Below are 14,092 nucleotides of genomic sequence, written 5' to 3'. Positions count from 1 at the left end.
GCTCTCCAAGAGTTTGAAAGTTCACCATTTCTAAATCTAATTGGATCATGTTTTGGGAAGGTGATGTTGGACATGCTGTTGTTTTGTGTGCTACTTTAGTGGCATCTTTTATATGAGTCTGTGGAATTTCATGACATGTCAGTGTTGGAATTTTTAATGAACGGTCTCAATTGTACCAATAGTCTTGATAGTAGAAGCAGAAAAGCAAACTAATTATACCATTTCTTAACAGGGAATGAAAGCAAATTCTGCTTACTTGAACTGAAAGCTTCAGTGATTACTTTACTTCATTGTTCACAATGAACAGAAATTTAAACAGATACTTTTGCAAGTAGAATTGTAGAGTATTTTTGCGAATTGGGATGAAAAAGCATTTCTTTCTTTGCTAAGAGGTGAAATAAAACCAGAAAAAGCAATTTGTGACAAACTACCACCACGGAAGAATTTGAAATTAGTGTTTTTACAGCATGGGGATAGTCTCTCTTTAAAGCAGCTACTGTGGAAGCCCATCAGGAGGTCAATGTTACTGTGTTTAGAGAACGCAGTGAGATCTGGTTTTTCTGTCTGTCATGACTGTCAGAAAGAAGTGTCAGAACTTCCACTGCAGACAAGGTTTGAGCCAATTGATGTTGCCAACACTCATCTTTCCTTTAAAACAGGTATCTGCCTTCTTTTAAATATTTGGAAAGAGGAACAGCTACTTAATCTTTAAAAACTAATGTGTTGAGATGAAATTGTCAGTGTGGATTCCATTACCTCCTCTTTGTCTTATTGTTAGAACTGTCTTCAGCTATTGTTAAATCACAGTTACGAGTGTGAGTCTTCAGTGTTTCGCCAAATAAGATGTCTCAAGCTACAAACCATGAAAGTAAAAGCAGGCACAACTATAATCTTGACTGAAATTTTTGGTTGCAGTTTGAGATTGGAACCCTATGATCTTTCTAGCTTCTGTAGATTTTCTGTTTGAGTAATGAGCTGCTTCTCGAAAGCATGCAGATACTCTCAGTAGCAGTTCTTCTCCCAGCTGCTGTCTTCCATTGGGCTTTTTCTTCTCACTTAGTGGGAATGTTTCTGATCAGATGTAAGAAGGTTGGCTAAGGCCCTTTCTGGAAGGTTGGTGTTAAGCAACAGTTCACCTAGACTTCAAGCTAGCTGTGATTTGCTTCTGAAAGACTCTGGAAAAAAGACTGAGAATGTATAGTGTGAGCTGTGCTGTCTGCTCCTGCCAGAACTCCCAAGTGCTGTATTTCTCAGAAACAATTTTAAATGAGTCAAGAATTTCAGGACAAGTGCAGGAATATCGTGAATAGTTTCAGTTGCAGGGCTGTCTTGTACCTCTCTGTTCAGTATCTGGGAAACCTTGCAGGTTTGAAGGTGGTGTGGTGTGTGACTTATGTACCTGTCATCAGGTAGGAACACCGTGATAGAACCTGCAGTTGTTTCTGAAGAGTAACATTTTAATACTTCTCCTTACTGTAATTCCCAATCATGTTAACTGAACATCTTCTCTAGACAAGGTTTGTATACTGTGGGTAAATCATTAGCGCTCCACAAGTCTCCTCCTGGAGCTTTGTTCTTCCTGAGTACTGAGTGATTCATTAGTCTGAGGGAAAGCATGTATTTATTTTGCATGCATATGTAGTGTGAGGTGAAGAGACAGAGCAGGTAGCAGAATCAAAGTTTCCCAGTCTGCCTTTATTTTGATATTTCAAAAGTTTTAATGTCTTTGCTTTGGTATTTTAAAATTAATGTGGTTTTGTATGTTATAGCCTGGATTTTTACAGCAGCGGATCCTTCTTGATGGGCAGTGTACTAGTGAAATCCTTAGTTTTCTTGATCAGGTTTCTACAGTGCAAGCTAGCAAGTTAACTATCTGTAGTAGGAAAGTGACATGTAGTCTGGCTGAGTAGCCACAGGAGAAGAAATATTGTTTTATTCCAGAAGTATTTGTTGACAGTAGAAAAATTGTTTGATTTACGCTCCAGCACGGGTTATGACAAAGTGTGCTTTGTAGCAGGCAGGATCTTATATACCCCTTGCTGCCTTTAGCTTCCTGTATGTACTCTGAGCTAGATGAATGTCATTTCTTGTGACAGCAAAATAGACAACATGAAAGCAGGTAGAATCAGGACTACTGTGTTATGATTTAAATAATTGTACTCTGACTACTCCAAATTAGTAAAGGAGCTATTAAACAAAAAAGAGATTTTTTTTATAAGCTGTCCATGTCTCTTTTTTTTTTTTTTGGATGAGATTTTTGACATAAATGGACCTTTAATATATTGTAGTAAAAATAGTTTATTTCCATCATGGCTGCCAGTTATGCTGGTTTCAGTGCTACCTGCTGGGTTATGGTACATGATTGATAGAGAGTTTATTGATGCAGTGGAAATAATTGTTAATATATTACCCTGAAAGGTGGAAGAGCAATCAGTAATTGAAGGCTGTTAGTGTATTAACAGCTTAATGTTTTACTGCAGAATTTAATGTGTTTGAATTATGTTCTAGACTGTAGTCAGCCTAATAGCAGTAGCTTCTCTGTCATGATTTGCAAAGTTCAAACCTGTTGTGTTTTTTCTGGCATTTTCTTTTTTATGTTTAATTAATATAACTTGTAGTAGTGAAGTAGTGAAATATTAAAGACCACTATTTTTGCCTAATCAATCACTCCTAGTATCCCACTGATTTGTAATGCTCTTCTGAAGTTTTTATTGATGTCAGTAGGTAATCACACTACCAGCATGACAGTAAAACTTTGTATCATAAGCCAGTACTCAGGTTTGATGATGTAAGCTGTGAGATCAGTATGCAGTGTTACAAAATCTTTGGGGTTGTTGAGAATACGTACTGGAATCATAAGATGTTACTCTGTCAACTTCATACTGATTGTAGTGAGAGTACCTTTCCGGTAAAGGATAAAAGTTTGAAGGTGTGGCATAAGTTGGGTTGTTACAGACTGGAGAGGCAAATTTGCCAGGTTATTACCAAAGTATTTGTGGCATTAAATTTAAAATTGGATTCAAGTGTGTATACATTTAAAGTAAAATATATGTGTCTATTTAAAAGACTGAGGATAGTTTAAAGAGCAATGCAGAGTATACTGTTTCTTCCTTTGAATTCTAAAATTCTAGCAAAATTTGTTCAGTTATTCTAGTAAAATTTCTTCAGATTTTATTTAGTTGGAAACATAATACCTGTTATAATGCCTGCAGCAGATAAATCTCTCTTCATAACTTCTCTTGCCATATTCCATTACATTTGAAAGAAAAAACATGATTGTGTATTTTCTATGCTAAAGAGCTGTTCTAAAAGAAATGTTGGCTTACACTTAAAAAGCACATTCATTATTTTTTCTTTTAGAAAGCTCTACTTTAATGCAAAGGTTTTAATTGAATGTGGACCTTTGTATCCACTTTCAAATGGTTTTCTTATGCAAATCCATTTGATATAAGTGAAAACTTTGTGTTGAAACAGCCGCAGAATCAAGCTGATGGCTCAAACTACTGCAAAGTTTATTGTGATAAATCTTTCATTAAGGTTCTCTTATTTGAAAAGAATGAGGCTTTGGCTCAAGAAAATCCTTGTATACTTTTCCTTTGCTTTTTTTTGCAGTTGGATTTTTAATCAGCATGTTCATTTTGAATTAAGTTCTTTTTGTTGGTTGTAGTATTTTTCATTTTCTCCGCAATATTTTATTAAGGGAGGTATTCACAGTATATACTCGTTTTGAGAGTCAGACTCTAGTTTGCATTTCTGCCTCTTTCCAGATACTGTGTACATCACTGTAATAAAATAGGTAATAGGCTCAACATCTGAAATACCTCTTTCAAATTTTCATCAAATTTTTTAGGTTAGAAAAGACTTCTAAGATCATGAAGTCGAACTGTTAACCCAGCACTGCCAAGTCCACCAATAACCCCATGCCCATCCCTAAGTGCCCCATGTACACATCAAATGAACATTTCCAGAGGTGGTGACTCCACCACTTCTCTGGGCAGCCAGTTCCAGTGCCTGATCACTCTTTCTGTGAAGGAATTCTTCCTGATATCTAATCTAAACCTCCTCTGGCCATTTCCTCTTCTCCTGTTACAAGAGGCTGACCCCCACCTCATTACAACCACCTTTCAGGTGTTTGTAGAGAGAGATAAGGGTCCTCCTTGAGCCTCAAATTCTCCAACCTAAACAACCCCAGATGCCTGGTCCACTCATCACAAGACTTGTGCTCCAGCTCCATTGCTCTTCTCTGGACATGTTCCAACACCTCAATGTCCTTCTTGTAGTGAGAGACCCAGAACTGGACACAGCACTTAAAGTGTGGCCTCACCAGTGCTGAGTACAAGGGCACGGTCACTGCCCTGTTTCTGCTGGCCACACTATTGCTGATACGAGTCACAATGCCATGGACCTTCTTGGCTACCTAGGTACATTCATTCTGTGTAGTTTTGTTTCTTTCTTGGTAGTTTTCCTCAGCTAGGGGCACATATGTAATCATAATGACGAATCATTAAAAACCTCCAGCTCAGTAATTTACGAATTGTACTTGTTTACGTGATTGTAGAATCCTTGCACAGTATCAGTGGATTTCAGTGTGTTGCCAGTGATGCTGTTAAAAACAAGACATTTGGGTATTTCTCTTCCTATTTCCATGGGGGTTTTTAATGTTTTGACTAAGATGTTCCCTGATTACACCATCTTCTTCTTCTAGGTATCTTTTAAGGTACTCATTTCCTATGTGTATGTACCTGTTTGTTGTGCTCCAGTGAATAGCTAATATCAGGACTAATTTAGCTATGATGCTGTGACCAGCAGCCTTCCAATAATTTGTCAGTATTGAAGTGTAAAGGAAATCCCCAACGCAGACCTGTTTCTTTAGATGCCTTTTTTTTTTGTGATGACCATTGCATTTAGTGCATATCTTTTAGAACTGAAATAAATAACAGACGTTGTCTAGACACATTGCCAGGGGCCAAACAGTTGTGTGTAAGACTGTCAATGGAAGAGGTTTATCCTCAAGTTCAAATTGAAAGATAAGAACATATTTGTGTTTTTTTCCTTAGTCTGATTTCATCATTTGGAAGTCTCTTAAAAGACTTCACTGCAACTTTTGTTTACAATGTAGACCAAATTCAAGGTGCTGTGAAAAGACTGCAATACTTGTCTATGTTTGAGTAATTAACTGTAGTACAGAACAAACAAAAATGTAATATGCAGGGTCAAATGAGATTTTTTTCCAGGCCAATTTCTTTACTGTTGTGCTTTAGCAGTTTGATTTCTTTGACAGCATTTAAGATTTGTGTTAAATTGCTACAAATACCAAAACACAAATGCACTTGTATAAAGTTCTAATGCTTCTTGAAAAACCTGAGCTAAATATTCTGGAAAAGAATATTTTATTTTGCTTTTAAACTTCATTGATTTGGTTTGCAGCTGACTAACTAAAACCTGATGTGTAGTGTGTTGAGGTCACAACAGTGACAAGAATGATGTGGAGTTCAGATCTGACTTGATCTTCTTTCACTAGACTTTTTTATTCTATGCCAGGCAGCTACCTCTCAAAAGAGCATTGAATGTTATGCAGCATATTCTGTTTGACTGCCTTCCAGAGCATGTTTGTGTTGTATTGGATAGATGATGGACCTGCATACTGTGTGAAGCTTGTCAGGTCTGTGGTGCCTGGTGTCATTTTAACTCTTTTACCAATAGCAAAACTGGAAGTTTATAAGACTGACAGATAATCCTGAAATAAAATGTAGTCCTCCTAATTCACAATACTCTGACCATGCTTTACATAGAGATCTTTTAGGCTAACTTAGATTGCTGTTAATATTATACTACTTAAGACTTTGTGACAAAGGCAGAAAGTTAACTTCCTGAATTTCATTCCATAATGTATTCCTTTTCTTGAGATGTATGCAAGCATTTGGAGCAAATAGTTTATATTTTAAAAGTAGATGACAGTATGATATTCAGTAGATTGATTACTATACCAGCATTGACTTACTTAAACAGAATAATGGATCATCAAAGATTGTCTGGGCTTCTTGTGTTAGTGAAGGCAAACTTTATGACATACAATTATAATGAGCCATTGAGATTTTAGATTAGAAATGGGTCTCTGCAAGTTAGTACTGGCAGTATTTGAAACAGTAGCATTTGTAGCAGCTGAAGACAGTAAATTGCATGATCTAGAAGCTGGGAAAATAACTGTAAACTGTGTGTGCAGAAGACATTTATCAGTGTAGATGTCACTGGTGCTTGTCTCTTATAGAGTCTTTCATTTTAGCCTGTGGCCAGTAATCTGCAGTTTATTTTTGCTGTCCACGTTCTCCATTGAAAATTACAACAAAATACCAGTGAGGAAGTTCTCCTTCAGCTCAATGTGTTGGCCATTGTCAGAGTAGCTGTGCCAGAAGCAGGCAGACTCCAAGCAATGGACCTTACATGTTGACTGAGGCCAAAAATAACATGGAGAGGAAAAAAAAAAGTCTTCATGTCATGAAATGTTTCTGGTAGTTTAAAAAGTTGTGTAATCGGAAAACTAGATTTTTTTGGTGCTGAAATATTTTAAGTGTCTAGTTTTTCATTATAGCTTAAAAAACATGAGATCTGTCAGCTGTAAATGTTTGGGGATTTAGTTGTTTTTTTTTTTTTTTTTGTTTTTTTTTTTTTTTTTTTTTTTGCAAGATGCTTCACTTGTCACTATAGGTGAAAGTGTGTAAGATCTTTCATATTCCACTATATTGTGCTTCTTGGCTGGTCATACCATTGTAGTCATATCACTGACCCTCGCAGGGTTTTTCAGAATAGGTCACCTCTTGTTTTGTCACAGAATCTACTGATTCTGGTATTGGAGAGCTAAGAGTAAAGTGATAACTGCTTTAGTTCAGTGAAGCTGCAGAAATACTTACAGACACTATGATTTAATTAGTCATCCTTTCATGATTTTGTTCTTAATATCTTCTGCCCACAAACCATGAGAAGCAAAGCTGTATAAAAGTGTACTTCATGATCAAAATGTGTTACATTTGAATTCAGGGGTAAGAAAATTCCCTTCATTCTCACTAAATTTATTAGTACAGCTTTTCCAGAACAAGATGAGTTGTTTGTAGCATCTAGTGACTAAAACCACATAACATATGTTAGTGTCAGGAGCACCTTAAGCTCTGTATGCTGAAAGCCAAAAGCAATTTTTAAAAATCAGCATTTTCTGTAATTTATTGGAAGATTTTGTTAATAAGATCTGTCAACTAGAACAGCTCATTCTGCACAGCTGATGATTTTTATAGGTTATGATCTTAATGTGAATCATAGTCTCCAATCAGCTGTATTTCTGATGACAGTTCTTTTATTTTTAAACATTTTATTTTTATAATGCAGTAGTAAAGGAAAGGACCACCACATCTGCCGATAAATCTTACAAAATTAATCTCAATTTCTGTGAATTCTCCTCAAATTTGGTAGAACTACTTATTTGCTATTCAGATGTGACTAGAGATAGGGGGATTTTTATTAATTTTCTTTAAAAAATTAAGAAAAATAAGTTAAAAAGAGCAGCTTTTGAAAGCCTTTTTGCATCTGGTGGGAAAGTTTATAGACATGTTATGTTGCGTGACTTGGTTCAGATTTGCTGCCTTGTTAGGGCTTGTAATTTGTACTGTTGCTTTACATTTGCATTTTATGTATTGCATAGGAAGAATGGAATTCAATAGCCATAAAAATAATTGCAGTTATTACATAATGATGGTGCTTGTTTTATCTCTCATGGTCTGCCCATGCTATGTAGAACAAGCAATGTACAGTGGTCTTAAACTGGGAAGTGGATCTTGGAAATATATATTTTTAAAACTCTTGCATTTGTTCTACACTGCTGTTTCTTCTTGAAGAAAAAAATATTGAGAAGTTGTTGAGCAAATAATCTGTAAAACTCATGAACCAGCAAATCTGTATTTGCAAATACATAATACATAAAGCATGATGGTAGGATTTTCTGAAGGATGTTTCAGCCCACAGCCCCTTTCAGTTCCCCTAGTACTGGGTTTGTTTCTTAGGCTTCAGATCAGGGCTTAAATCCTACAGCGCCTCATATATTGACATTTTAATGTAAATTTTGTTTATAAAAGTGCCAGTTGCTGTTACAAGGACTGGGTTGGTTTAATGTTCTGGGGTTCTTTTGTTCTCTCTTTCAGCTTAGTAGACTATGTCTTCTTAAGAAAGAATAGTGTTAACATGAACGTGCATCTGTATGGTGATTTCATATGATTCTTAGTCATGCTTGGTTTGAATGCTGTGATTTGCATTGGTAACTTTTTTTTTTTTGTTAAATATTCAAAAATCCTTTCATGACTGCAGTCTTAAAAGAAGGTTTCATTTGTTTGGATTCTTTTAAAATATGTCTTTAAAATGATCATGTAGTGGCATGCTTAATACTATTCACTTTTACTTTGTTTCATGGGTTTAGAGGTTTAAGACAAAAATAAAAATAAAATTAAAGCTTTAACATTGAAACAGTTACTCTCAGCTGTAAACATACTGAGGCTGACTGATCCATCACTTTTATTTTTGTCTAATTGATAGTGGCAATGTCATTAATCATACCATAAAACATAAAGTAAAAACAAAAAAAAAAAAAAAATAGGATGTTCTGCTGTTTTTCTTCCAAGTTACCAAAAAAATGCACAGCATTTTGTCTACCAATTGCTAGCTAATAATGTGCCATGTTCCTATAAAGCTTTTAATTTCTATAGTAACTTCTGTTTAGGAAGGTGGTTGCTTGTTTACAGAAGGTGTATGTAGGCATTTTCTGGTTTAGAAAGAGACTTTAGATGAGAAGGCTAAAGGAAAATCTGCCTTGTCCAGCAGCATCTCAGTGAGGCAGTGAAAGAACAGCAAGTAAAACTTAGACTTGACTCTCTGTTGCTGTTTTAACAGTTTAGGTGTTCATGCTAGAACTTGTATGTCTTTCATGTGCTGGGACCTGTAATCTTTGCAAGCAGCACATCCATGGGAGAGAAGGGGCAGTGTGGAAGAGCATTAGTTTGGCCTCATTGGGTACAATTAGGTGCACTCCTTAGGCCTTAGCAGGTTACCAGTGCATCAAAATTTGGGCAAAAAGATGTCCATGAATTAAATGTTGGTTTTGAGTTGCGTAATGAACTGTCTGGAGTGCACATATAACACTTTAGTGTACCCATATAATGCCATTAGGAAGTCCTTCTGGTGAAGGAAAATAGGGAAATAGAGTTGAACTGATAATGCTGTTCCATCTCTTGCCATATTTGTCATTTTAATTACTTGCTTTTGTAGCTATCTTAAGTAATACACTACTGAAATATATATGCTTTTAATATATCTGAATGTGTATATATATTTGGAGATATCAGATATTTTCTGTTTTACTGTAACATCTTTTCTGGTGTAGAAAAATGTTAGACAGATATGACTGATGTCTTGACTAAAACTGATGACTGACTGATGGTATGTAAATAATCAGTGATTCATTTGCAAAACCCTGAGGACAATGTGTTGGTTAACAAAGAATAAACACGCTCATTCCAAATTATTATTCTCATTGTTTAGCATTTATAATGTGTGTCCTAGATAAAATCATTAATTCTATCTCATTTCACCTAGACTCATTACTTTTTCTAAGTAATAAATCTTACTTAATTTTCATTTTACTATTGTTAAGTGATTAGATAAGCTCTTGAAATAAAGGTCAAGTTATCCCCACGTTCCTATTTTGACATAATGTAGGTATTGTTGCTTTTTCTCCCTACATAGATTAGATGAAATTAGTAACTGATCATCTCACAAGTTCTAATTTAATATATTGTTCACAGGAGTTGTGACAGATGATAAAAAACATCTGTGTTTCAGACAGGACTTGAAACATGACCTAGGTATATGCAAAATCAGAGTGGAATTCTGACCCATGAGTAGAAGGCTTGTCCAAGGCTTTAACCAGAGCAGTTTTCTTCCTCTCCCCTCTCTTTCTATAACCTTCACGACTCATCGCAGCTAAAATTAGCAGACATTTAAGTTTGGTTCATTTTGACACGCTTTTCTTCAAGGAAAAACAAGCCAAGCCTGTCAACAGAAAGAGTTGTGTGACTTCAGAGTTGCTGGAGATTTTTCTCCTAGGCCATTTTTCCACTATTATGTGTTCTTACTGTTGTGCCACTATAACATGCTTTAGTATTCTTGAGTGTCTTAAGGTGATTTTGGATACCTCTTCATATTTGGACAATAACTGTATCTCTGAAGATACTTAAAACTTCATTCATACCTTCTTTCTAAAGTTCACAGAATTGACCTGTGTTCTGCATGAAAGAAAAGCACTGCAACTGTTTCACTTATTAAAAAAAATATTGAAAAGCTAATAAATGGCAGAACAGACACCGAAGTTCATGCAATCTGACTTGCAGTCTGTATGAGAAATATTTAAACTAAAATACAATTTTAGTTTTATATTCTTAAGGCTGTGTTTAATCTTTCTTTACAAACGGAACACTTACCTTACTAGGTAGAATGTAGTTCTTTGTGTATCCATTTCATTTTATGCATATCATTTTTTTTTTTTTTTACAATGTCAATAAAAGGCTGTTAAAATGGCAGTAATTTCTGGGCTTTGTTTTGTGTAATTAACCTTGACTGCACTATAGCTACTGAACAGAAGAGCAGTTTCTCTTGTATTAATATTCTTTTTTACATGGCAACTCAAACTCCTTTTTCAAGTTTTGGGGTTTTCTTTAATATAAAATCAGAAATTGTTGAAACTTTATTTCAAGATGCGTAAATTATCGGTGGATATTATTTGTTTGGTAGAAATAGAAGACTGAGGTGTTAATAATACAGTGCTTTAGGACTGAGTGCTTTATGAGCTCTCCTAAAACAAAAGAAATGTAGGGATGAAATTACCAGAGAGATTCTCTTGATGCAATAGCAAATGTTTCATAAGAAGCTGTGAAACTGAATTTGTAATAAACAAGACTGGCATTTATGACTGTGTTCTTGCAGCATCAGTTTTACTGTATGGCAGCAACTTAATAGCAAAAATATTCTCTTTGTTTCTTTCTTTTTGTTGTTGTTGTTGTTGTTGTTTACCACATGTTGCCAATTCCTTCTTGAAAAGATGTGTGATCAAACTGCAGGCCTGTTTGCAGGCCTTCAGGCAATGATATTATCACATTTAGGAGACTATACCTATTAAAGCAACTTGGAGGCATATATTATTCCTCTGACTCATGTGAGGCAGCATTGCAGTATGCAGAATTACTTTCCCTTGGCTTCTTTATTTATGGATTTTGTGAATATAGGTGAATAAACTTATCCCTCCTGGAAAAATGGTGTAGAAAGTTATATGTCACTGATACAGAAATGTTATCACTGTTACAATCAGGTGAGTTACTGTGTATGAATAAGAATTATGTTAATATAGTCCTTCAAGACTAAATATAAAAGAAGATATAGCACAAAAAGATAATTTAGTAGAAAAGAACTGAGAGGCATTCAAAGCCAATTAAGAGGAGATCCATGTGAAATTAAAAAAATTGCAGTCTCATAGGTCTGGAAGGATGAATTCCCAGGAAACTTGGAAATTTGTAATAGTGATCTGTATAAGTGGGATTTTTAAAAAGACATTTAATTAATTTTTCCATGCTCTTCATCAAGACAGAAAGTGAGTGTGCTTAGCAGGACACCTCTTCTAGAGCAGTTTTTTGGCACATACAGATGTAGGTTATAAGTAAAATCACCACATTTGTGAGCAGTAGAAATAGTGAAGCTTCATTTCATACAGGTTTAAACCCTCATCTTCTTGAATCACTGCACTGTGCTGTTATTGTTCTCCCATGTGTCCTGTGTAACAATTTATCAAGTGAAAAGATGAGAAGTGTTTTTACTATTTGGCCCTCCTTTTGCTGCCTTTCATAGCAAACTGAATCGACCTGGGGCAGTATTTGGTGGAATAACTAGTTGTGTCTCCCCACTACCTGACTGATGATCTTCATAAGAGCTTCTATGAACTTAATTCTCTTTTGAGACTAAAAAGAGGTCAGGGAAAGGAGTGAAGAGAGTGGGGATGCATCTGAAAAGAGTGGTTACATATGCACTGAATCTGAAACTAAATTAAAAGGGAGAAAAATTATTACAGTATGTCTACACTAGAATAAAAAACTTGATGATATTCAAAATTTTTTCATCATCCAAAAAGTTTTAGAGCAGCTTGGCTCAAGTGGGATGAATGCCCAAGTAGAATATTTGCACTTGCTTAGCACCCAGGCATTCAATTGAATTTGTTTGTAAACTCCTTCCTGCAGCTTAATCATCTATCAGTGTAGTTTAAATCAATTTGGGAATGCCCATCTAAGGGATTATACAGTTTAAATCCCTAGCCAAGTGATCCATTTGGGAACATTTGTGGTAGATCGTGGTGCAGCTGATTTTCTTCTTCTTCCACCGAGCTGATCACTGTTACTGTGAAGGAAATCTCTCCTTTAATGTAAGCTAAAAGAATCAATAGTAAGTTTTCAGTATGAAGACTGTTAACTGTTCCTTGAATATGCAAAGGCTGTTTTGGGGTTGGACAGAAAAAACAAGATTCTGAATTTGTAGAGAAGGATGAATAATCTCTGCATTGCCATATTAAGGCCATTTTGGAACGTACTTTCAATTAAGATATTTACAGCTGTACAAAACATTAGTGTTTTTTAAATCACAGAGAAAGACTGGAAACAAGTCTTATCTCTTTATCTTTGTGTTCTAATTTTGTATTCTTTGAAAAATACAATGAAAAAGATTCTTCTTGAGATTAATACTTTGGAAGCTTACTGCATGTAAACTTTTGAAAACACTGTTTTGAAACTTTTACAGTATTGTCTCCAGATATTTATTTGTTTCTCCTGTGCATGAGGGTATTCAGATCTTTGCAGAACTATTACACGGAAAACAAAGTATTTGCAAGTGCTCAATTTATCGCTTCATGTATGTAAATCTTTTTTTTTTTTTAATGCAGCCATTAATTGTAATCCAGCTTCTAACACACTGAAAACTAGGCAGATGTGGAGCCAAGTATGTACTAATGCTGATTGAGAAGGGAATATTCAAAAACTGACAAAAATACCTTGACAGTGTCCTGTTAAGTAACCATCTACAAATATATTAATTCCATTATTTTAATGGAGTCCTTTCTTGATTAATCAATGGCCTTATTCTCTTAAGCATATCTGTCAGGACATGTCTTCCTAACAAATCTGTTCAGCCTGGAGCGTGTAAAGCATCATCCTCATCTTCAAACTGTGTTAAGTCAAGAAAGTGTTGTGGTAATGTGGGCATTGCTTGTCCAAGAACATTAAGAACCTTGGTCAGGATCTTTTTAACCATAAAAGGATGTCTGTTATGCTTTCTTGTTTGGTATAAGTTGGAAGGGAGTGAAAAAAATACAGAAGGAATTTTTATTGCAGAGAAGTATTTCCCTCCAAATAGCACATGAAGGAATACTGTGTCTGGAAAAAAAATTTTGTTGGCAGGGGAAGAAGTAGTCTGATAAATGTTGCTGATAAATGTTTTAGCTTTAAATGACTATTGGATTTAAAACTCAAATTTTTATAGCATCAGAAACATAAAAAGTTAATTTTTAGACAACTACTTATTTTTCTTCTATTTGTGTAAATCCTTCTCTGGATACTAGACCTGATTTGTTTTATTATCTTTTTTCCCACCATAGTTAGAGGCTGTTATCAATTGCATTTGTTTAGAAGCTTGCCTGTAAAATGAAGAAAAAGTAAAAGAACTTGATGATGTGTGTGTTCCAGGAATTTGCATATGAAGATATGAGTTTTTTAGCGCAGTTCTAATCTGGTTGTGTACAAACATAATTGTTAGCAAAATGTTTATTTATTGTTTTTATCATGTTTTATGGTTTTTTTGAGAATGATGACAAATTACTAGGAGTTGGTATCTATGGTGGAAAAATTATATTTTATTTTAAGATTGTGAAATCATAAAATAAGTTCAAAAGTGAATAGGCACTATTTTTCAATTTGCATTCCATTTTTAACTTTTCAAGTGTACCAGTAATACCAAAATTCTCAAA

At 35.0% G+C, this 14,092-nt stretch overlaps 1 protein-coding gene across 2 annotated transcripts in view; it reads left to right on the top strand.

The window, feature by feature from the left end:
* Positions 1-14,092, top strand: part of BABAM2 (BRISC and BRCA1 A complex member 2) — a 160,965-nt gene that overhangs the window by 53,829 nt on the left and 93,044 nt on the right. The gene's annotated exons all lie outside the window — the stretch shown is intronic.

The sequence above is a fragment of the Haemorhous mexicanus genome, chromosome 3 (genome assembly GCF_027477595.1).
Source record: "Haemorhous mexicanus isolate bHaeMex1 chromosome 3, bHaeMex1.pri, whole genome shotgun sequence".
NCBI lineage: Eukaryota > Metazoa > Chordata > Aves > Passeriformes > Fringillidae > Haemorhous > Haemorhous mexicanus.
This window is presented reverse-complemented; position numbering and strand designations above follow the sequence as displayed.